Source organism: Schistocerca piceifrons, chromosome 1, assembly GCF_021461385.2.
Source record: "Schistocerca piceifrons isolate TAMUIC-IGC-003096 chromosome 1, iqSchPice1.1, whole genome shotgun sequence".
NCBI classification, from domain to species: domain Eukaryota; kingdom Metazoa; phylum Arthropoda; class Insecta; order Orthoptera; family Acrididae; genus Schistocerca; species Schistocerca piceifrons.
This window is the reverse complement of record NC_060138.1, coordinates 456,764,446-456,785,671: the sequence shown is the minus strand read 5'-3', so window position 1 is coordinate 456,785,671 and position 21,226 is coordinate 456,764,446. Positions and strand designations below refer to the sequence as shown.

At 54.4% G+C, this 21,226-nt stretch overlaps 35 non-coding genes across 35 annotated transcripts; all 35 read left to right on the top strand.

Moving 5' to 3' along the window:
• Positions 1 to 340: 340 nt before the first annotated feature.
• Positions 341 to 412, top strand: Trnae-cuc. Its single transcript has one exon. It is a non-coding gene; the product is annotated as a tRNA-Glu (tRNA).
• Positions 413 to 798: 386 nt separating this feature from the next.
• Positions 799 to 870, top strand: Trnah-gug. The gene has a single exon. It is a non-coding gene; the product is annotated as a tRNA-His (tRNA).
• Positions 871 to 1,617: 747 nt separating this feature from the next.
• Trnal-uag lies at positions 1,618 to 1,699 on the top strand. Its single transcript has one exon. It is a non-coding gene; the product is annotated as a tRNA-Leu (tRNA).
• Positions 1,700 to 2,144: 445 nt separating this feature from the next.
• Positions 2,145 to 2,216, top strand: Trnae-cuc. The gene has a single exon. It is a non-coding gene; the product is annotated as a tRNA-Glu (tRNA).
• Positions 2,217 to 2,602: 386 nt separating this feature from the next.
• On the top strand, positions 2,603 to 2,674 carry Trnah-gug. Its single transcript has one exon. It is a non-coding gene; the product is annotated as a tRNA-His (tRNA).
• A 747-nt stretch (positions 2,675 to 3,421) lies between these two features.
• Trnal-uag lies at positions 3,422 to 3,503 on the top strand. Its single transcript has one exon. It is a non-coding gene; the product is annotated as a tRNA-Leu (tRNA).
• A 445-nt stretch (positions 3,504 to 3,948) lies between these two features.
• Trnae-cuc lies at positions 3,949 to 4,020 on the top strand. The gene has a single exon. It is a non-coding gene; the product is annotated as a tRNA-Glu (tRNA).
• Positions 4,021 to 4,406: 386 nt separating this feature from the next.
• Positions 4,407 to 4,478, top strand: Trnah-gug. The gene has a single exon. It is a non-coding gene; the product is annotated as a tRNA-His (tRNA).
• Positions 4,479 to 5,225: 747 nt separating this feature from the next.
• On the top strand, positions 5,226 to 5,307 carry Trnal-uag. The gene has a single exon. It is a non-coding gene; the product is annotated as a tRNA-Leu (tRNA).
• Positions 5,308 to 5,752: 445 nt separating this feature from the next.
• On the top strand, positions 5,753 to 5,824 carry Trnae-cuc. The gene has a single exon. It is a non-coding gene; the product is annotated as a tRNA-Glu (tRNA).
• A 386-nt stretch (positions 5,825 to 6,210) lies between these two features.
• Positions 6,211 to 6,282, top strand: Trnah-gug. Its single transcript has one exon. It is a non-coding gene; the product is annotated as a tRNA-His (tRNA).
• Positions 6,283 to 7,029: 747 nt separating this feature from the next.
• Trnal-uag lies at positions 7,030 to 7,111 on the top strand. Its single transcript has one exon. It is a non-coding gene; the product is annotated as a tRNA-Leu (tRNA).
• A 445-nt stretch (positions 7,112 to 7,556) lies between these two features.
• Trnae-cuc lies at positions 7,557 to 7,628 on the top strand. The gene has a single exon. It is a non-coding gene; the product is annotated as a tRNA-Glu (tRNA).
• Positions 7,629 to 8,014: 386 nt separating this feature from the next.
• On the top strand, positions 8,015 to 8,086 carry Trnah-gug. Its single transcript has one exon. It is a non-coding gene; the product is annotated as a tRNA-His (tRNA).
• A 747-nt stretch (positions 8,087 to 8,833) lies between these two features.
• On the top strand, positions 8,834 to 8,915 carry Trnal-uag. The gene has a single exon. It is a non-coding gene; the product is annotated as a tRNA-Leu (tRNA).
• A 445-nt stretch (positions 8,916 to 9,360) lies between these two features.
• Positions 9,361 to 9,432, top strand: Trnae-cuc. Its single transcript has one exon. It is a non-coding gene; the product is annotated as a tRNA-Glu (tRNA).
• Positions 9,433 to 9,818: 386 nt separating this feature from the next.
• Positions 9,819 to 9,890, top strand: Trnah-gug. The gene has a single exon. It is a non-coding gene; the product is annotated as a tRNA-His (tRNA).
• Positions 9,891 to 10,637: 747 nt separating this feature from the next.
• Trnal-uag lies at positions 10,638 to 10,719 on the top strand. The gene has a single exon. It is a non-coding gene; the product is annotated as a tRNA-Leu (tRNA).
• Positions 10,720 to 11,164: 445 nt separating this feature from the next.
• Positions 11,165 to 11,236, top strand: Trnae-cuc. The gene has a single exon. It is a non-coding gene; the product is annotated as a tRNA-Glu (tRNA).
• Positions 11,237 to 11,622: 386 nt separating this feature from the next.
• Positions 11,623 to 11,694, top strand: Trnah-gug. Its single transcript has one exon. It is a non-coding gene; the product is annotated as a tRNA-His (tRNA).
• A 747-nt stretch (positions 11,695 to 12,441) lies between these two features.
• On the top strand, positions 12,442 to 12,523 carry Trnal-uag. The gene has a single exon. It is a non-coding gene; the product is annotated as a tRNA-Leu (tRNA).
• A 445-nt stretch (positions 12,524 to 12,968) lies between these two features.
• Positions 12,969 to 13,040, top strand: Trnae-cuc. Its single transcript has one exon. It is a non-coding gene; the product is annotated as a tRNA-Glu (tRNA).
• A 386-nt stretch (positions 13,041 to 13,426) lies between these two features.
• On the top strand, positions 13,427 to 13,498 carry Trnah-gug. The gene has a single exon. It is a non-coding gene; the product is annotated as a tRNA-His (tRNA).
• A 747-nt stretch (positions 13,499 to 14,245) lies between these two features.
• Positions 14,246 to 14,327, top strand: Trnal-uag. Its single transcript has one exon. It is a non-coding gene; the product is annotated as a tRNA-Leu (tRNA).
• A 445-nt stretch (positions 14,328 to 14,772) lies between these two features.
• Positions 14,773 to 14,844, top strand: Trnae-cuc. Its single transcript has one exon. It is a non-coding gene; the product is annotated as a tRNA-Glu (tRNA).
• A 386-nt stretch (positions 14,845 to 15,230) lies between these two features.
• Trnah-gug lies at positions 15,231 to 15,302 on the top strand. The gene has a single exon. It is a non-coding gene; the product is annotated as a tRNA-His (tRNA).
• A 747-nt stretch (positions 15,303 to 16,049) lies between these two features.
• On the top strand, positions 16,050 to 16,131 carry Trnal-uag. The gene has a single exon. It is a non-coding gene; the product is annotated as a tRNA-Leu (tRNA).
• Positions 16,132 to 16,576: 445 nt separating this feature from the next.
• Positions 16,577 to 16,648, top strand: Trnae-cuc. Its single transcript has one exon. It is a non-coding gene; the product is annotated as a tRNA-Glu (tRNA).
• Positions 16,649 to 17,034: 386 nt separating this feature from the next.
• On the top strand, positions 17,035 to 17,106 carry Trnah-gug. Its single transcript has one exon. It is a non-coding gene; the product is annotated as a tRNA-His (tRNA).
• A 747-nt stretch (positions 17,107 to 17,853) lies between these two features.
• Positions 17,854 to 17,935, top strand: Trnal-uag. The gene has a single exon. It is a non-coding gene; the product is annotated as a tRNA-Leu (tRNA).
• Positions 17,936 to 18,380: 445 nt separating this feature from the next.
• On the top strand, positions 18,381 to 18,452 carry Trnae-cuc. The gene has a single exon. It is a non-coding gene; the product is annotated as a tRNA-Glu (tRNA).
• A 386-nt stretch (positions 18,453 to 18,838) lies between these two features.
• On the top strand, positions 18,839 to 18,910 carry Trnah-gug. The gene has a single exon. It is a non-coding gene; the product is annotated as a tRNA-His (tRNA).
• Positions 18,911 to 19,657: 747 nt separating this feature from the next.
• Positions 19,658 to 19,739, top strand: Trnal-uag. The gene has a single exon. It is a non-coding gene; the product is annotated as a tRNA-Leu (tRNA).
• A 445-nt stretch (positions 19,740 to 20,184) lies between these two features.
• Trnae-cuc lies at positions 20,185 to 20,256 on the top strand. The gene has a single exon. It is a non-coding gene; the product is annotated as a tRNA-Glu (tRNA).
• A 386-nt stretch (positions 20,257 to 20,642) lies between these two features.
• Trnah-gug lies at positions 20,643 to 20,714 on the top strand. The gene has a single exon. It is a non-coding gene; the product is annotated as a tRNA-His (tRNA).
• The last annotated feature ends 512 nt before the right edge of the window (positions 20,715 to 21,226 follow it).

Genomic DNA, 21,226 nt, shown 5'->3' with positions numbered 1-21,226 from the left:
CGCTGGTTTCAGGCACCATTCTCTTCGGAGGCGTGGGTTCCAATCCCACAGCTGCCGAACGTGTAATGTTTCCTGTGTCGAAGGCAGATGCATCCATTGCCCGCAAAGGAAACAGCACAACAAGGCGTGAGCGTCTGCTTGGTGAATTGTCGTAGAACAGTGCGTGGTGCAACGACAGGATTTGTAGGCACCTTTTGCTCTCATCATTGCTGGCGTTCGTCTCCACGAAATGCGTCCGGAGCACGCCGTTCTATAACGCGAGAGAGTGGATTTTTTACAGTTGTCGTCAGTTAACCGTGGGCGACTGGTGCGTTCGCTGGAAAGAGCACTGCCGTCGTTGTCCGGTGTGGTCTAGTGGCTAGGATACCTGGCTCTCACCCAGGAGGCCCGGGTTCGATTCCCGGTACCGGAATTGCGCGTTTTTGTTGCTCCTCCTATGCGACTTGTCTCGACTTTGCTCGACTGACGCTACGCTGACGCGTGCAGAAAGCTACGTTAAGTATGACTCGCGGCAACACCTGACGGCGAGAGAGATGCGGCGTCTATCCACTTGTTATCGAGCCACATACCGGTACCTGTAGTCAAGAGGCTTGGAGGACTGCAAGACATTGCCACGGAGGTGAATGCAGCTAACCACTGTAGTTAGAGTCCTGACAGCGCAGGCACGTTCATTTGCTCGTATACATGTGATGGAGACCGTGTCTGACACTGCTGTGGCGTACACCTTGGCCTAGGCTTTGCTGGGTATCGCCACTTGCATTGCAGCCAGCTGCCTTCGCGGGCGCCTCCGTGGCCATGGCCGTGATCGTCTAGTGGTTAGGACATTGCGTTGTGGCCGCAATAACCCAGGTTCGAATCCTGGTCACGGCAATTTTGAAAGTTTTGCCTTGCTGCCGTTGCAATGGCGAGTACTCGAAATGACAGTACTCTCTTGATTTTTTCACTCGTGTTCCGCAGGCCGCAGTTAGCACTACCACTTCATCCCCAACACGTAATGTCGCCTCCCAGAGCGCAGACGTCTGCTGCTCTCTATAGTCGAAAAGGGCAGTCGTTTGAAGTGCGATGGATGAGCAGCCAGTCCCAGCAGAACAGGAAGCTGTGGCGTGCACTGTTTCTACAAATGCTAGGAACACTGGCGCACCAAGCAGCGCATGTAGCGTGGCCGAGCGCTTTAAGGCGCTGGTTTAAGGCACCAGTCTCTCTGTAGGCGCGGTTTCGAATCCCGTAGCTGCCGGGGGTTTTGATGTGATCGCGTTAACCTGCCGCTTTTCCTTCAAGTGTAACCTCCTTGAGCTCACGTATGTTTGATACATGGAGCATTCTAGCTCCGCCTGACAGTTACAGCTACGATACTTTAGTGGTTAAGGAAAGCGCAGGTTCGAAACCTGGTCACGGCACGAAAACGTCTCTTGACGCTGTCTCCTTAACTGCGACAGCTACAGACAAGTGGCGTCGCTACCGTACGGCGGGCACGGCTTTTTCTTGCCGTGGATGGCCTAAAGAGACGCTTCCAGTGGGAGAGCAGCGGAAATACATCGCACGGCGATTGCCAAGATACTTCCATTTCGAAGTGATCTTTGTAGTACAAACGAAACGTTTTGCCGCTGCTGACCCAACGGTAACGTGGCCGAGCGGTCTAAGGCGCTGGTTTTAGGCACCAGTCTCTCCGGAGGCGTGGGTTCGAATCCCACCGTTGCCACTTTTTACGTCTCATTTTTGTGCCGTTGCGGTGTGTCCTCGTGGGGTAGGACGCAGCTCTTGTGACGCGCGTGTTGTGTAGGTAGCGTGGCCGAGCGGTCTAAGGCGCTGGTTTCAGGCACCATTCTCTTCGGAGGCGTGGGTTCCAATCCCACAGCTGCCGAACGTGTAATGTTTCCTGTGTCGAAGGCAGATGCACTCATTGCCCGCAAAGGAAACAGCACAACAAGGCGTGAGCGTCTGCTTGGTGAATTGTCGTAGAACAGTGCGTGGTGCAACGACAGGATTTGTAGGCACCTTTTGCTCTCATCATTGCTGGCGTTCGTCTCCACGAAATGCGTCCGGAGCACGCCGTTCTATAACGCGAGAGAGTGGATTTTTTACAGTTGTCGTCAGTTAACCGTGGGCGGCTGCTGCGTTCGCTGGAAAGAGCACTGCCGTCGTTGTCCGGTGTGGTCTAGTGGCTAGGATACCTGGCTCTCACCCAGGAGGCCCGGGTTCGATTCCCGGTACCGGAATTGCGCGTTTTTGTTGCTCCTCCTATGCGACTTGTCTCGACTTTGCTCGACTGACGCTACGCTGACGCGTGCAGAAAGCTACGTTAAGTATGACTCGCGGCAACACCTGACGGCGAGAGAGATGCGGCGTCTATCCACTTGTTATCGAGCCACATACCGGTACCTGTAGTCAAGAGGCTTGGAGGACTGCAAGACATTGCCACGGAGGTGAATGCAGCTAACCACTGTAGTTAGAGTCCTGACAGCGCAGGCACGTTCATTTGCTCGTATACATGTGATGGAGACCGTGTCTGACACTGCTGTGGCGTACACCTTGGCCTAGGCTTTGCTGGGTATCGCCACTTGCATTGCAGCCAGCTGCCTTCGCGGGCGCCTCCGTGGCCATGGCCGTGATCGTCTAGTGGTTAGGACATTGCGTTGTGGCCGCAATAACCCAGGTTCGAATCCTGGTCACGGCAATTTTGAAAGTTTTGCCTTGCTGCCGTTGCAATGGCGAGTACTCGAAATGACAGTACTCTCTTGATTTTTTCACTCGTGTTCCGCAGGCCGCAGTTAGCACTACCACTTCATCCCCAACACGTAATGTCGCCTCCCAGAGCGCAGACGTCCGCTGCTGTCTGTAGTCGAAAAGGGCAGTCGTTTGAAGTGCGATGGATGAGCAGCCAGTCCCAGCAGAACAGGAAGCTGTGGCGTGCACTGTTTCTACAAATGCTAGGAACACTGGCGCACCAAGCAGCGCATGTAGCGTGGCCGAGCGCTTTAAGGCGCTGGTTTAAGGCACCAGTCTCTCTGTAGGCGCGGTTTCGAATCCCGTAGCTGCCGGGGGTTTTGATGTGATCGCGTTAACCTGCCGCTTTTCCTTCAAGTGTAACCTCCTTGAGCTCACATATGTTTGATACATGGAGCATTCTAGCTCCGCCTGACAGTTACAGCTACGATACTTTAGTGGTTAAGGAAAGCGCAGGTTCGAAACCTGGTCACGGCACGAAAACGTCTCTTGACGCTGTCTCCTTAACTGCGACAGCTACAGACAAGTGGCGTCGCTACCGTACGGCGGGCACGGCTTTTTCTTGCTGTGGATGGCCTAAAGAGACGCTTCCAGTGGGAGAGCAGTGGAAATACATGGCACGGCGATTGCCAAGATACTTCCATATCGAAGTGATCTTTGTAGTACAAACGAAACGTTTTGCCGCTGCTGATCCAACGGTAACGTGGCCGAGCGGTCTAAGGCGCTGGTTTTAGGCACCAGTCTCTCCGGAGGCGTGGGTTCGAATCCCACCGTTGCCACTTTTTACGTCTCATTTTTGTGCCGTTGCGGTGTGTCCTCGTGGGGTAGGACGCAGCTCTTGTGACGCGCGTGTTGTGTAGGTAGCGTGGCCGAGCGGTCTAAGGCGCTGGTTTCAGGCACCATTCTCTTCGGAGGCGTGGGTTCCAATCCCACAGCTGCCGAACGTGTAATGTTTCCTGTGTCGAAGGCAGATGCATCCATTGCCCGCAAAGGAAACAGCACAACAAGGCGTGAGCGTCTGCTTGGTGAATTGTCGTAGAACAGTGCGTGGTGCAACGACAGGATTTGTAGGCACCTTTTGCTCTCATCATTGCTGGCGTTCGTCTCCACGAAATGCGTCCGGAGCACGCCGTTCTATAACGCGAGAGAGTGGATTTTTTACAGTTGTCGTCAGTTAACCGTGGGCGACTGGTGCGTTCGCTGGAAAGAGCACTGCCGTCGTTGTCCGGTGTGGTCTAGTGGCTAGGATACCTGGCTCTCACCCAGGAGGCCCGGGTTCGATTCCCGGTACCGGAATTGCGCGTTTTTGTTGCTCCTCCTATGCGACTTGTCTCGACTTTGCTCGACTGACGCTACGCTGACGCGTGCAGAAAGCTACGTTAAGTATGACTCGCGGCAACACCTGACGGCGAGAGAGATGCGGCGTCTATCCACTTGTTATCGAGCCACATACCGGTACCTGTAGTCAAGAGGCTTGGAGGACTGCAAGACATTGCCACGGAGGTGAATGCAGCTAACCACTGTAGTTAGAGTCCTGACAGCGCAGGCACGTTCATTTGCTCGTATACATGTGATGGAGACCGTGTCTGACACTGCTGTGGCGTACACCTTGGCCTAGGCTTTGCTGGGTATCGCCACTTGCATTGCAGCCAGCTGCCTTCGCGGGCGCCTCCGTGGCCATGGCCGTGATCGTCTAGTGGTTAGGACATTGCGTTGTGGCCGCAATAACCCAGGTTCGAATCCTGGTCACGGCAATTTTGAAAGTTTTGCCTTGCTGCCGTTGCAATGGCGAGTACTCGAAATGACAGTACTCTCTTGATTTTTTCACTCGTGTTCCGCAGGCCGCAGTTAGCACTACCACTTCATCCCCAACACGTAATGTCGCCTCCCAGAGCGCAGACGTCCGCTGCTGTCTGTAGTCGAAAAGGGCAGTCGTTTGAAGTGCGATGGATGAGCAGCCAGTCCCAGCAGAACAGGAAGCTGTGGCGTGCACTGTTTCTACAAATGCTAGGAACACTGGCGCACCAAGCAGCGCATGTAGCGTGGCCGAGCGCTTTAAGGCGCTGGTTTAAGGCACCAGTCTCTCTGTAGGCGCGGTTTCGAATCCCGTAGCTGCCGGGGGTTTTGATGTGATCGCGTTAACCTGCCGCTTTTCCTTCAAGTGTAACCTCCTTGAGCTCACATATGTTTGATACATGGAGCATTCTAGCTCCGCCTGACAGTTACAGCTACGATACTTTAGTGGTTAAGGAAAGCGCAGGTTCGAAACCTGGTCACGGCACGAAAACGTCTCTTGACGCTGTCTCCTTAACTGCGACAGCTACAGACAAGTGGCGTCGCTACCGTACGGCGGGCACGGCTTTTTCTTGCTGTGGATGGCCTAAAGAGACGCTTCCAGTGGGAGAGCAGTGGAAATACATGGCACGGCGATTGCCAAGATACTTCCATTTCGAAGTGATCTTTGTAGTACAAACGAAACGTTTTGCCGCTGCTGATCCAACGGTAACGTGGCCGAGCGGTCTAAGGCGCTGGTTTTAGGCACCAGTCTCTCCGGAGGCGTGGGTTCGAATCCCACCGTTGCCACTTTTTACGTCTCATTTTTGTGCCGTTGCGGTGTGTCCTCGTGGGGTAGGACGCAGCTCTTGTGACGCGCGTGTTGTGTAGGTAGCGTGGCCGAGCGGTCTAAGGCGCTGGTTTCAGGCACCATTCTCTTCGGAGGCGTGGGTTCCAATCCCACAGCTGCCGAACGTGTAATGTTTCCTGTGTCGAAGGCAGATGCACTCATTGCCCGCAAAGGAAACAGCACAACAAGGCGTGAGCGTCTGCTTGGTGAATTGTCGTAGAACAGTGCGTGGTGCAACGACAGGATTTGTAGGCACCTTTTGCTCTCATCATTGCTGGCGTTCGTCTCCACGAAATGCGTCCGGAGCACGCCGTTCTATAACGCGAGAGAGTGGATTTTTTACAGTTGTCGTCAGTTAACCGTGGGCGGCTGCTGCGTTCGCTGGAAAGAGCGCTGCCGTCGTTGTCCGGTGTGGTCTAGTGGCTAGGATACCTGGCTCTCACCCAGGAGGCCCGGGTTCGATTCCCGGTACCGGAATTGCGCGTTTTTGTTGCTCCTCCTATGCGACTTGTCTCGACTTTGCTCGACTGACGCTACGCTGACGCGTGCAGAAAGCTACGTTAAGTATGACTCGCGGCAACACCTGACGGCGAGAGAGATGCGGCGTCTATCCACTTGTTATCGAGCCACATACCGGTACCTGTAGTCAAGAGGCTTGGAGGACTGCAAGACATTGCCACGGAGGTGAATGCAGCTAACCACTGTAGTTAGAGTCCTGACAGCGCAGGCACGTTCATTTGCTCGTATACATGTGATGGAGACCGTGTCTGACACTGCTGTGGCGTACACCTTGGCCTAGGCTTTGCTGGGTATCGCCACTTGCATTGCAGCCAGCTGCCTTCGCGGGCGCCTCCGTGGCCATGGCCGTGATCGTCTAGTGGTTAGGACATTGCGTTGTGGCCGCAATAACCCAGGTTCGAATCCTGGTCACGGCAATTTTGAAAGTTTTGCCTTGCTGCCGTTGCAATGGCGAGTACTCGAAATGACAGTACTCTCTTGATTTTTTCACTCGTGTTCCGCAGGCCGCAGTTAGCACTACCACTTCATCCCCAACACGTAATGTCGCCTCCCAGAGCGCAGACGTCCGCTGCTGTCTGTAGTCGAAAAGGGCAGTCGTTTGAAGTGCGATGGATGAGCAGCCAGTCCCAGCAGAACAGGAAGCTGTGGCGTGCACTGTTTCTACAAATGCTAGGAACACTGGCGCACCAAGCAGCGCATGTAGCGTGGCCGAGCGCTTTAAGGCGCTGGTTTAAGGCACCAGTCTCTCTGTAGGCGCGGTTTCGAATCCCGTAGCTGCCGGGGGTTTTGATGTGATCGCGTTAACCTGCCGCTTTTCCTTCAAGTGTAACCTCCTTGAGCTCACATATGTTTGATACATGGAGCATTCTAGCTCCGCCTGACAGTTACAGCTACGATACTTTAGTGGTTAAGGAAAGCGCAGGTTCGAAACCTGGTCACGGCACGAAAACGTCTCTTGACGCTGTCTCCTTAACTGCGACAGCTACAGACAAGTGGCGTCGCTACCGTACGGCGGGCACGGCTTTTTCTTGCTGTGGATGGCCTAAAGAGACGCTTCCAGTGGGAGAGCAGTGGAAATACATGGCACGGCGATTGCCAAGATACTTCCATATCGAAGTGATCTTTGTAGTACAAACGAAACGTTTTGCCGCTGCTGATCCAACGGTAACGTGGCCGAGCGGTCTAAGGCGCTGGTTTTAGGCACCAGTCTCTCCGGAGGCGTGGGTTCGAATCCCACCGTTGCCACTTTTTACGTCTCATTTTTGTGCCGTTGCGGTGTGTCCTCGTGGGGTAGGACGCAGCTCTTGTGACGCGCGTGTTGTGTAGGTAGCGTGGCCGAGCGGTCTAAGGCGCTGGTTTCAGGCACCATTCTCTTCGGAGGCGTGGGTTCCAATCCCACAGCTGCCGAACGTGTAATGTTTCCTGTGTCGAAGGCAGATGCATCCATTGCCCGCAAAGGAAACAGCACAACAAGGCGTGAGCGTCTGCTTGGTGAATTGTCGTAGAACAGTGCGTGGTGCAACGACAGGATTTGTAGGCACCTTTTGCTCTCATCATTGCTGGCGTTCGTCTCCACGAAATGCGTCCGGAGCACGCCGTTCTATAACGCGAGAGAGTGGATTTTTTACAGTTGTCGTCAGTTAACCGTGGGCGACTGGTGCGTTCGCTGGAAAGAGCACTGCCGTCGTTGTCCGGTGTGGTCTAGTGGCTAGGATACCTGGCTCTCACCCAGGAGGCCCGGGTTCGATTCCCGGTACCGGAATTGCGCGTTTTTGTTGCTCCTCCTATGCGACTTGTCTCGACTTTGCTCGACTGACGCTACGCTGACGCGTGCAGAAAGCTACGTTAAGTATGACTCGCGGCAACACCTGACGGCGAGAGAGATGCGGCGTCTATCCACTTGTTATCGAGCCACATACCGGTACCTGTAGTCAAGAGGCTTGGAGGACTGCAAGACATTGCCACGGAGGTGAATGCAGCTAACCACTGTAGTTAGAGTCCTGACAGCGCAGGCACGTTCATTTGCTCGTATACATGTGATGGAGACCGTGTCTGACACTGCTGTGGCGTACACCTTGGCCTAGGCTTTGCTGGGTATCGCCACTTGCATTGCAGCCAGCTGCCTTCGCGGGCGCCTCCGTGGCCATGGCCGTGATCGTCTAGTGGTTAGGACATTGCGTTGTGGCCGCAATAACCCAGGTTCGAATCCTGGTCACGGCAATTTTGAAAGTTTTGCCTTGCTGCCGTTGCAATGGCGAGTACTCGAAATGACAGTACTCTCTTGATTTTTTCACTCGTGTTCCGCAGGCCGCAGTTAGCACTACCACTTCATCCCCAACACGTAATGTCGCCTCCCAGAGCGCAGACGTCCGCTGCTGTCTGTAGTCGAAAAGGGCAGTCGTTTGAAGTGCGATGGATGAGCAGCCAGTCCCAGCAGAACAGGAAGCTGTGGCGTGCACTGTTTCTACAAATGCTAGGAACACTGGCGCACCAAGCAGCGCATGTAGCGTGGCCGAGCGCTTTAAGGCGCTGGTTTAAGGCACCAGTCTCTCTGTAGGCGCGGTTTCGAATCCCGTAGCTGCCGGGGGTTTTGATGTGATCGCGTTAACCTGCCGCTTTTCCTTCAAGTGTAACCTCCTTGAGCTCACATATGTTTGATACATGGAGCATTCTAGCTCCGCCTGACAGTTACAGCTACGATACTTTAGTGGTTAAGGAAAGCGCAGGTTCGAAACCTGGTCACGGCACGAAAACGTCTCTTGACGCTGTCTCCTTAACTGCGACAGCTACAGACAAGTGGCGTCGCTACCGTACGGCGGGCACGGCTTTTTCTTGCTGTGGATGGCCTAAAGAGACGCTTCCAGTGGGAGAGCAGTGGAAATACATGGCACGGCGATTGCCAAGATACTTCCATTTCGAAGTGATCTTTGTAGTACAAACGAAACGTTTTGCCGCTGCTGATCCAACGGTAACGTGGCCGAGCGGTCTAAGGCGCTGGTTTTAGGCACCAGTCTCTCCGGAGGCGTGGGTTCGAATCCCACCGTTGCCACTTTTTACGTCTCATTTTTGTGCCGTTGCGGTGTGTCCTCGTGGGGTAGGACGCAGCTCTTGTGACGCGCGTGTTGTGTAGGTAGCGTGGCCGAGCGGTCTAAGGCGCTGGTTTCAGGCACCATTCTCTTCGGAGGCGTGGGTTCCAATCCCACAGCTGCCGAACGTGTAATGTTTCCTGTGTCGAAGGCAGATGCACTCATTGCCCGCAAAGGAAACAGCACAACAAGGCGTGAGCGTCTGCTTGGTGAATTGTCGTAGAACAGTGCGTGGTGCAACGACAGGATTTGTAGGCACCTTTTGCTCTCATCATTGCTGGCGTTCGTCTCCACGAAATGCGTCCGGAGCACGCCGTTCTATAACGCGAGAGAGTGGATTTTTTACAGTTGTCGTCAGTTAACCGTGGGCGGCTGCTGCGTTCGCTGGAAAGAGCGCTGCCGTCGTTGTCCGGTGTGGTCTAGTGGCTAGGATACCTGGCTCTCACCCAGGAGGCCCGGGTTCGATTCCCGGTACCGGAATTGCGCGTTTTTGTTGCTCCTCCTATGCGACTTGTCTCGACTTTGCTCGACTGACGCTACGCTGACGCGTGCAGAAAGCTACGTTAAGTATGACTCGCGGCAACACCTGACGGCGAGAGAGATGCGGCGTCTATCCACTTGTTATCGAGCCACATACCGGTACCTGTAGTCAAGAGGCTTGGAGGACTGCAAGACATTGCCACGGAGGTGAATGCAGCTAACCACTGTAGTTAGAGTCCTGACAGCGCAGGCACGTTCATTTGCTCGTATACATGTGATGGAGACCGTGTCTGACACTGCTGTGGCGTACACCTTGGCCTAGGCTTTGCTGGGTATCGCCACTTGCATTGCAGCCAGCTGCCTTCGCGGGCGCCTCCGTGGCCATGGCCGTGATCGTCTAGTGGTTAGGACATTGCGTTGTGGCCGCAATAACCCAGGTTCGAATCCTGGTCACGGCAATTTTGAAAGTTTTGCCTTGCTGCCGTTGCAATGGCGAGTACTCGAAATGACAGTACTCTCTTGATTTTTTCACTCGTGTTCCGCAGGCCGCAGTTAGCACTACCACTTCATCCCCAACACGTAATGTCGCCTCCCAGAGCGCAGACGTCCGCTGCTGTCTGTAGTCGAAAAGGGCAGTCGTTTGAAGTGCGATGGATGAGCAGCCAGTCCCAGCAGAACAGGAAGCTGTGGCGTGCACTGTTTCTACAAATGCTAGGAACACTGGCGCACCAAGCAGCGCATGTAGCGTGGCCGAGCGCTTTAAGGCGCTGGTTTAAGGCACCAGTCTCTCTGTAGGCGCGGTTTCGAATCCCGTAGCTGCCGGGGGTTTTGATGTGATCGCGTTAACCTGCCGCTTTTCCTTCAAGTGTAACCTCCTTGAGCTCACATATGTTTGATACATGGAGCATTCTAGCTCCGCCTGACAGTTACAGCTACGATACTTTAGTGGTTAAGGAAAGCGCAGGTTCGAAACCTGGTCACGGCACGAAAACGTCTCTTGACGCTGTCTCCTTAACTGCGACAGCTACAGACAAGTGGCGTCGCTACCGTACGGCGGGCACGGCTTTTTCTTGCTGTGGATGGCCTAAAGAGACGCTTCCAGTGGGAGAGCAGTGGAAATACATGGCACGGCGATTGCCAAGATACTTCCATTTCGAAGTGATCTTTGTAGTACAAACGAAACGTTTTGCCGCTGCTGATCCAACGGTAACGTGGCCGAGCGGTCTAAGGCGCTGGTTTTAGGCACCAGTCTCTCCGGAGGCGTGGGTTCGAATCCCACCGTTGCCACTTTTTACGTCTCATTTTTGTGCCGTTGCGGTGTGTCCTCGTGGGGTAGGACGCAGCTCTTGTGACGCGCGTGTTGTGTAGGTAGCGTGGCCGAGCGGTCTAAGGCGCTGGTTTCAGGCACCATTCTCTTCGGAGGCGTGGGTTCCAATCCCACAGCTGCCGAACGTGTAATGTTTCCTGTGTCGAAGGCAGATGCACTCATTGCCCGCAAAGGAAACAGCACAACAAGGCGTGAGCGTCTGCTTGGTGAATTGTCGTAGAACAGTGCGTGGTGCAACGACAGGATTTGTAGGCACCTTTTGCTCTCATCATTGCTGGCGTTCGTCTCCACGAAATGCGTCCGGAGCACGCCGTTCTATAACGCGAGAGAGTGGATTTTTTACAGTTGTCGTCAGTTAACCGTGGGCGGCTGCTGCGTTCGCTGGAAAGAGCGCTGCCGTCGTTGTCCGGTGTGGTCTAGTGGCTAGGATACCTGGCTCTCACCCAGGAGGCCCGGGTTCGATTCCCGGTACCGGAATTGCGCGTTTTTGTTGCTCCTCCTATGCGACTTGTCTCGACTTTGCTCGACTGACGCTACGCTGACGCGTGCAGAAAGCTACGTTAAGTATGACTCGCGGCAACACCTGACGGCGAGAGAGATGCGGCGTCTATCCACTTGTTATCGAGCCACATACCGGTACCTGTAGTCAAGAGGCTTGGAGGACTGCAAGACATTGCCACGGAGGTGAATGCAGCTAACCACTGTAGTTAGAGTCCTGACAGCGCAGGCACGTTCATTTGCTCGTATACATGTGATGGAGACCGTGTCTGACACTGCTGTGGCGTACACCTTGGCCTAGGCTTTGCTGGGTATCGCCACTTGCATTGCAGCCAGCTGCCTTCGCGGGCGCCTCCGTGGCCATGGCCGTGATCGTCTAGTGGTTAGGACATTGCGTTGTGGCCGCAATAACCCAGGTTCGAATCCTGGTCACGGCAATTTTGAAAGTTTTGCCTTGCTGCCGTTGCAATGGCGAGTACTCGAAATGACAGTACTCTCTTGATTTTTTCACTCGTGTTCCGCAGGCCGCAGTTAGCACTACCACTTCATCCCCAACACGTAATGTCGCCTCCCAGAGCGCAGACGTCCGCTGCTGTCTGTAGTCGAAAAGGGCAGTCGTTTGAAGTGCGATGGATGAGCAGCCAGTCCCAGCAGAACAGGAAGCTGTGGCGTGCACTGTTTCTACAAATGCTAGGAACACTGGCGCACCAAGCAGCGCATGTAGCGTGGCCGAGCGCTTTAAGGCGCTGGTTTAAGGCACCAGTCTCTCTGTAGGCGCGGTTTCGAATCCCGTAGCTGCCGGGGGTTTTGATGTGATCGCGTTAACCTGCCGCTTTTCCTTCAAGTGTAACCTCCTTGAGCTCACATATGTTTGATACATGGAGCATTCTAGCTCCGCCTGACAGTTACAGCTACGATACTTTAGTGGTTAAGGAAAGCGCAGGTTCGAAACCTGGTCACGGCACGAAAACGTCTCTTGACGCTGTCTCCTTAACTGCGACAGCTACAGACAAGTGGCGTCGCTACCGTACGGCGGGCACGGCTTTTTCTTGCTGTGGATGGCCTAAAGAGACGCTTCCAGTGGGAGAGCAGTGGAAATACATGGCACGGCGATTGCCAAGATACTTCCATTTCGAAGTGATCTTTGTAGTACAAACGAAACGTTTTGCCGCTGCTGATCCAACGGTAACGTGGCCGAGCGGTCTAAGGCGCTGGTTTTAGGCACCAGTCTCTCCGGAGGCGTGGGTTCGAATCCCACCGTTGCCACTTTTTACGTCTCATTTTTGTGCCGTTGCGGTGTGTCCTCGTGGGGTAGGACGCAGCTCTTGTGACGCGCGTGTTGTGTAGGTAGCGTGGCCGAGCGGTCTAAGGCGCTGGTTTCAGGCACCATTCTCTTCGGAGGCGTGGGTTCCAATCCCACAGCTGCCGAACGTGTAATGTTTCCTGTGTCGAAGGCAGATGCACTCATTGCCCGCAAAGGAAACAGCACAACAAGGCGTGAGCGTCTGCTTGGTGAATTGTCGTAGAACAGTGCGTGGTGCAACGACAGGATTTGTAGGCACCTTTTGCTCTCATCATTGCTGGCGTTCGTCTCCACGAAATGCGTCCGGAGCACGCCGTTCTATAACGCGAGAGAGTGGATTTTTTACAGTTGTCGTCAGTTAACCGTGGGCGGCTGCTGCGTTCGCTGGAAAGAGCACTGCAGTCGTTGTCCGGTGTGGTCTAGTGGCTAGGATACCTGGCTCTCACCCAGGAGGCCCGGGTTCGATTCCCGGTACCGGAATTGCGCGTTTTTGTTGCTCCTCCTATGCGACTTGTCTCGACTTTGCTCGACTGACGCTACGCTGACGCGTGCAGAAAGCTACGTTAAGTATGACTCGCGGCAACACCTGACGGCGAGAGAGATGCGGCGTCTATCCACTTGTTATCGAGCCACATACCGGTACCTGTAGTCAAGAGGCTTGGAGGACTGCAAGACATTGCCACGGAGGTGAATGCAGCTAACCACTGTAGTTAGAGTCCTGACAGCGCAGGCACGTTCATTTGCTCGTATACATGTGATGGAGACCGTGTCTGACACTGCTGTGGCGTACACCTTGGCCTAGGCTTTGCTGGGTATCGCCACTTGCATTGCAGCCAGCTGCCTTCGCGGGCGCCTCCGTGGCCATGGCCGTGATCGTCTAGTGGTTAGGACATTGCGTTGTGGCCGCAATAACCCAGGTTCGAATCCTGGTCACGGCAATTTTGAAAGTTTTGCCTTGCTGCCGTTGCAATGGCGAGTACTCGAAATGACAGTACTCTCTTGATTTTTTCACTCGTGTTCCGCAGGCCGCAGTTAGCACTACCACTTCATCCCCAACACGTAATGTCGCCTCCCAGAGCGCAGACGTCCGCTGCTGTCTGTAGTCGAAAAGGGCAGTCGTTTGAAGTGCGATGGATGAGCAGCCAGTCCCAGCAGAACAGGAAGCTGTGGCGTGCACTGTTTCTACAAATGCTAGGAACACTGGCGCACCAAGCAGCGCATGTAGCGTGGCCGAGCGCTTTAAGGCGCTGGTTTAAGGCACCAGTCTCTCTGTAGGCGCGGTTTCGAATCCCGTAGCTGCCGGGGGTTTTGATGTGATCGCGTTAACCTGCCGCTTTTCCTTCAAGTGTAACCTCCTTGAGCTCACATATGTTTGATACATGGAGCATTCTAGCTCCGCCTGACAGTTACAGCTACGATACTTTAGTGGTTAAGGAAAGCGCAGGTTCGAAACCTGGTCACGGCACGAAAACGTCTCTTGACGCTGTCTCCTTAACTGCGACAGCTACAGACAAGTGGCGTCGCTACCGTACGGCGGGCACGGCTTTTTCTTGCTGTGGATGGCCTAAAGAGACGCTTCCAGTGGGAGAGCAGTGGAAATACATGGCACGGCGATTGCCAAGATACTTCCATTTCGAAGTGATCTTTGTAGTACAAACGAAACGTTTTGCCGCTGCTGATCCAACGGTAACGTGGCCGAGCGGTCTAAGGCGCTGGTTTTAGGCACCAGTCTCTCCGGAGGCGTGGGTTCGAATCCCACCGTTGCCACTTTTTACGTCTCATTTTTGTGCCGTTGCGGTGTGTCCTCGTGGGGTAGGACGCAGCTCTTGTGACGCGCGTGTTGTGTAGGTAGCGTGGCCGAGCGGTCTAAGGCGCTGGTTTCAGGCACCATTCTCTTCGGAGGCGTGGGTTCCAATCCCACAGCTGCCGAACGTGTAATGTTTCCTGTGTCGAAGGCAGATGCACTCATTGCCCGCAAAGGAAACAGCACAACAAGGCGTGAGCGTCTGCTTGGTGAATTGTCGTAGAACAGTGCGTGGTGCAACGACAGGATTTGTAGGCACCTTTTGCTCTCATCATTGCTGGCGTTCGTCTCCACGAAATGCGTCCGGAGCACGCCGTTCTATAACGCGAGAGAGTGGATTTTTTACAGTTGTCGTCAGTTAACCGTGGGCGGCTGCTGCGTTCGCTGGAAAGAGCACTGCAGTCGTTGTCCGGTGTGGTCTAGTGGCTAGGATACCTGGCTCTCACCCAGGAGGCCCGGGTTCGATTCCCGGTACCGGAATTGCGCGTTTTTGTTGCTCCTCCTATGCGACTTGTCTCGACTTTGCTCGACTGACGCTACGCTGACGCGTGCAGAAAGCTACGTTAAGTATGACTCGCGGCAACACCTGACGGCGAGAGAGATGCGGCGTCTATCCACTTGTTATCGAGCCACATACCGGTACCTGTAGTCAAGAGGCTTGGAGGACTGCAAGACATTGCCACGGAGGTGAATGCAGCTAACCACTGTAGTTAGAGTCCTGACAGCGCAGGCACGTTCATTTGCTCGTATACATGTGATGGAGACCGTGTCTGACACTGCTGTGGCGTACACCTTGGCCTAGGCTTTGCTGGGTATCGCCACTTGCATTGCAGCCAGCTGCCTTCGCGGGCGCCTCCGTGGCCATGGCCGTGATCGTCTAGTGGTTAGGACATTGCGTTGTGGCCGCAATAACCCAGGTTCGAATCCTGGTCACGGCAATTTTGAAAGTTTTGCCTTGCTGCCGTTGCAATGGCGAGTACTCGAAATGACAGTACTCTCTTGATTTTTTCACTCGTGTTCCGCAGGCCGCAGTTAGCACTACCACTTCATCCCCAACACGTAATGTCGCCTCCCAGAGCGCAGACGTCCGCTGCTGTCTGTAGTCGAAAAGGGCAGTCGTTTGAAGTGCGATGGATGAGCAGCCAGTCCCAGCAGAACAGGAAGCTGTGGCGTGCACTGTTTCTACAAATGCTAGGAACACTGGCGCACCAAGCAGCGCATGTAGCGTGGCCGAGCGCTTTAAGGCGCTGGTTTAAGGCACCAGTCTCTCTGTAGGCGCGGTTTCGAATCCCGTAGCTGCCGGGGGTTTTGATGTGATCGCGTTAACCTGCCGCTTTTCCTTCAAGTGTAACCTCCTTGAGCTCACATATGTTTGATACATGGAGCATTCTAGCTCCGCCTGACAGTTACAGCTACGATACTTTAGTGGTTAAGGAAAGCGCAGGTTCGAAACCTGGTCACGGCACGAAAACGTCTCTTGACGCTGTCTCCTTAACTGCGACAGCTACAGACAAGTGGCGTCGCTACCGTACGGCGGGCACGGCTTTTTCTTGCTGTGGATGGCCTAAAGAGACGCTTCCAGTGGGAGAGCAGTGGAAATACATGGCACGGCGATTGCCAAGATACTTCCATTTCGAAGTGATCTTTGTAGTACAAACGAAACGTTTTGCCGCTGCTGATCCAACGGTAACGTGGCCGAGCGGTCTAAGGCGCTGGTTTTAGGCACCAGTCTCTCCGGAGGCGTGGGTTCGAATCCCACCGTTGCCACTTTTTACGTCTCATTTTTGTGCCGTTGCGGTGTGTCCTCGTGGGGTAGGACGCAGCTCTTGTGACGCGCGTGTTGTGTAGGTAGCGTGGCCGAGCGGTCTAAGGCGCTGGTTTCAGGCACCATTCTCTTCGGAGGCGTGGGTTCCAATCCCACAGCTGCCGAACGTGTAATGTTTCCTGTGTCGAAGGCAGATGCACTCATTGCCCGCAAAGGAAACAGCACAACAAGGCGTGAGCGTCTGCTTGGTGAATTGTCGTAGAACAGTGCGTGGTGCAACGACAGGATTTGTAGGCACCTTTTGCTCTCATCATTGCTGGCGTTCGTCTCCACGAAATGCGTCCGGAGCACGCCGTTCTATAACGCGAGAGAGTGGATTTTTTACAGTTGTCGTCAGTTAACCGTGGGCGGCTGCTGCGTTCGCTGGAAAGAGCACTGCAGTCGTTGTCCGGTGTGGTCTAGTGGCTAGGATACCTGGCTCTCACCCAGGAGGCCCGGGTTCGATTCCCGGTACCGGAATTGCGCGTTTTTGTTGCTCCTCCTATGCGACTTGTCTCGACTTTGCTCGACTGACGCTACGCTGACGCGTGCAGAAAGCTACGTTAAGTATGACTCGCGGCAACACCTGACGGCGAGAGAGATGCGGCGTCTATCCACTTGTTATCGAGCCACATACCGGTACCTGTAGTCAAGAGGCTTGGAGGACTGCAAGACATTGCCACGGAGGTGAATGCAGCTAACCACTGTAGTTAGAGTCCTGACAGCGCAGGCACGTTCATTTGCTCGTATACATGTGATGGAGACCGTGTCTGACACTGCTGTGGCGTACACCTTGGCCTAGGCTTTGCTGGGTATCGCCACTTGCATTGCAGCCAGCTGCCTTCGCGGGCGCCTCCGTGGCCATGGCCGTGATCGTCTAGTGGTTAGGACATTGCGTTGTGGCCGCAATAACCCAGGTTCGAATCCTGGTCACGGCAATTTTGAAAGTTTTGCCTTGCTGCCGTTGCAATGGCGAGTACTCGAAATGACAGTACTCTCTTGATTTTTTCACTCGTGTTCCGCAGGCCGCAGTTAGCACTACCACTTCATCCCCAACACGTAATGTCGCCTCCCAGAGCGCAGACGTCCGCTGCTCTCTATAGTCGAAAAGGGCAGTCGTTTGAAGTGCGATGGATGAGCAGCCAGTCCCAGCAGAACAGGAAGCTGTGGCGTGCACTGTTTCTACAAATGCTAGGAAAACTGGCGCACCAAGCAGCGCATGTAGCGTGGCCGAGCGCTTTAAGGCGCTGGTTTAAGGCACCAGTCTCTCTGTAGGCGCGGTTTCGAATCCCGTAGCTGCCGGGGGTTTTGATGTGATCGCGTTAACCTGCCGCTTTTCCTTCAAGTGTAACCTCCTTGAGCTCACATATGTTTGATACATGGAGCATTCTAGCTCCGCCTGACAGTTACAGCTACGATACTTTAGTGGTTAAGGAAAGCGCAGGTTCGAAACCTGGTCACGGCACGAAAACGTCTCTTGACGCTGTCTCCTTAACTGCGACAGCTACAGACAAGTGGCGTCGCTACCGTACGGCGGGCACGGCTTTTTCTTGCCGTGGACGGCCTAAAGAGACGCTTCCAGTGGGAGAGCAGCGGAAATACATGGCACGGCGATTGCCAAGATACTTCCATTTCGAAGTGATCTTTGTAGTACAAACGAAACGTTTTGCCGCTGCTGATCCAACGGTAACGTGGCCGAGCGGTCTAAGGCGCTGGTTTTAGGCACCAGTCTCTCCGGAGGCGTGGGTTCGAATCCCACCGTTGCCACTTTTTACGTCTCATTTTTGTGCCGTTGCGGTGTGTCCTCGTGGGGTAGGACGCAGCTCTTGTGACGCGCGTGTTGTGTAGGTAGCGTGGCCGAGCGGTCTAAGGCGCTGGTTTCAGGCACCATTCTCTTCGGAGGCGTGGGTTCCAATCCCACAGCTGCCGAACGTGTAATGTTTCCTGTGTCGAAGGCAGATGCACTCATTGCCCGCAAAGGAAACAGCACAACAAGGCGTGAGCGTCTGCTTGGTGAATTGTCGTAGAACAGTGCGTGGTGCAACGACAGGATTTGTAGGCACCTTTTGCTCTCATCATTGCTGGCGTTCGTCTCCACGAAATGCGTCCGGAGCACGCCGTTCTATAACGCGAGAGAGTGGATTTTTTACAGTTGTCGTCAGTTAACCGTGGGCGGCTGCTGCGTTCGCTGGAAAGAGCACTGCAGTCGTTGTCCGGTGTGGTCTAGTGGCTAGGATACCTGGCTCTCACCCAGGAGGCCCGGGTTCGATTCCCGGTACCGGAATTGCGCGTTTTTGTTGCTCCTCCTATGCGACTTGTCTCGACTTTGCTCGACTGACGCTACGCTGACGCGTGCAGAAAGCTACGTTAAGTATGACTCGCGGCAACACCTGACGGCGAGAGAGATGCGGCGTCTATCCACTTGTTATCGAGCCACATACCGGTACCTGTAGTCAAGAGGCTTGGAGGACTGCAAGACATTGCCACGGAGGTGAATGCAGCTAACCACTGTAGTTAGAGTCCTGACAGCGCAGGCACGTTCATTTGCTCGTATACATGTGATGGAGACCGTGTCTGACACTGCTGTGGCGTACACCTTGGCCTAGGCTTTGCTGGGTATCGCCACTTGCATTGCAGCCAGCTGCCTTCGCGGGCGCCTCCGTGGCCATGGCCGTGATCGTCTAGTGGTTAGGACATTGCGTTGTGGCCGCAATAACCCAGGTTCGAATCCTGGTCACGGCAATTTTGAAAGTTTTGCCTTGCTGCCGTTGCAATGGCGAGTACTCGAAATGACAGTACTCTCTTGATTTTTTCACTCGTGTTCCGCAGGCCGCAGTTAGCACTACCACTTCATCCCCAACACGTAATGTCGCCTCCCAGAGCGCAGACGTCCGCTGCTCTCTATAGTCGAAAAGGGCAGTCGTTTGAAGTGCGATGGATGAGCAGCCAGTCCCAGCAGAACAGGAAGCTGTGGCGTGCACTGTTTCTACAAATGCTAGGAACACTGGCGCACCAAGCAGCGCATGTAGCGTGGCCGAGCGCTTTAAGGCGCTGGTTTAAGGCACCAGTCTCTCTGTAGGCGCGGTTTCGAATCCCGTAGCTGCCGGGGGTTTTGATGTGATCGCGTTAACCTGCCGCTTTTCCTTCAAGTGTAACCTCCTTGAGCTCACATATGTTTGATACATGGAGCATTCTAGCTCCGCCTGACAGTTACAGCTACGATACTTTAGTGGTTAAGGAAAGCGCAGGTTCGAAACCTGGTCACGGCACGAAAACGTCTCTTGACGCTGTCTCCTTAACTGCGACAGCTACAGACAAGTGGCGTCGCTACCGTACGGCGGGCACGGCTTTTTCTTGCTGTGGATGGCCTAAAGAGACGCTTCCAGTGGGAGAGCAGTGGAAATACATGGCACGGCGATTGCCAAGATACTTCCATTTCGAAGTGATCTTTGTAGTACAAACGAAACGTTTTGCCGCTGCTGATCCAACGGTAACGTGGCCGAGCGGTCTAAGGCGCTGGTTTTAGGCACCAGTCTCTCCGGAGGCGTGGGTTCGAATCCCACCGTTGCCACTTTTTACGTCTCATTTTTGTGCCGTTGCGGTGTGTCCTCGTGGGGTAGGACGCAGCTCTTGTGACGCGCGTGTTGTGTAGGTAGCGTGGCCGAGCGGTCTAAGGCGCTGGTTTCAGGCACCATTCTCTTCGGAGGCGTGGGTTCCAATCCCACAGCTGCCGAACGTGTAATGTTTCCTGTGTCGAAGGCAGATGCACTCATTGCCCGCAAAGGAAACAGCACAACAAGGCGTGAGCGTCTGCTTGGTGAATTGTCGTAGAACAGTGCGTGGTGCAACGACAGGATTTGTAGGCACCTTTTGCTCTCATCATTGCTGGCGTTCGTCTCCACGAAATGCGTCCGGAGCACGCCGTTCTATAACGCGAGAGAGTGGATTTTTTACAGTTGTCGTCAGTTAACCGTGGGCGGCTGCTGCGTTCGCTGGAAAGAGCACTGCAGTCGTTGTCCGGTGTGGTCTAGTGGCTAGGATACCTGGCTCTCACCCAGGAGGCCCGGGTTCGATTCCCGGTACCGGAATTGCGCGTTTTTGTTGCTCCTCCTATGCGACTTGTCTCGACTTTGCTCGACTGACGCTACGCTGACGCGTGCAGAAAGCTACGTTAAGTATGACTCGCGGCAACACCTGACGGCGAGAGAGATGCGGCGTCTATCCACTTGTTATCGAGCCACATACCGGTACCTGTAGTCAAGAGGCTTGGAGGACTGCAAGACATTGCCACGGAGGTGAATGCAGCTAACCACTGTAGTTAGAGTCCTGACAGCGCAGGCACGTTCATTTGCTCGTATACATGTGATGGAGACCGTGTCTGACACTGCTGTGGCGTACACCTTGGCCTAGGCTTTGCTGGGTATCGCCACTTGCATTGCAGCCAGCTGCCTTCGCGGGCGCCTCCGTGGCCATGGCCGTGATCGTCTAGTGGTTAGGACATTGCGTTGTGGCCGCAATAACCCAGGTTCGAATCCTGGTCACGGCAATTTTGAAAGTTTTGCCTTGCTGCCGTTGCAATGGCGAGTACTCGAAATGACAGTACTCTCTTGATTTTTTCACTCGTGTTCCGCAGGCCGCAGTTAGCACTACCACTTCATCCCCAACACGTAATGTCGCCTCCCAGAGCGCAGACGTCCGCTGCTCTCTATAGTCGAAAAGGGCAGTCGTTTGAAGTGCGATGGATGAGCAGCCAGTCCCAGCAGAACAGGAAGCTGTGGCGTGCACTGTTTCTACAAATGCTAGGAACACTGGCGCACCAAGCAGCGCATGTAGCGTGGCCGAGCGCTTTAAGGCGCTGGTTTAAGGCACCAGTCTCTCTGTAGGCGCGGTTTCGAATCCCGTAGCTGCCGGGGGTTTTGATGTGATCGCGTTAACCTGCCGCTTTTCCTTCAAGTGTAACCTCCTTGAGCTCACATATGTTTGATACATGGAGCATTCTAGCTCCACCTGACAGTTACAGCTACGATACTTTAGTGGTTAAGGAAAGCGCAGGTTCGA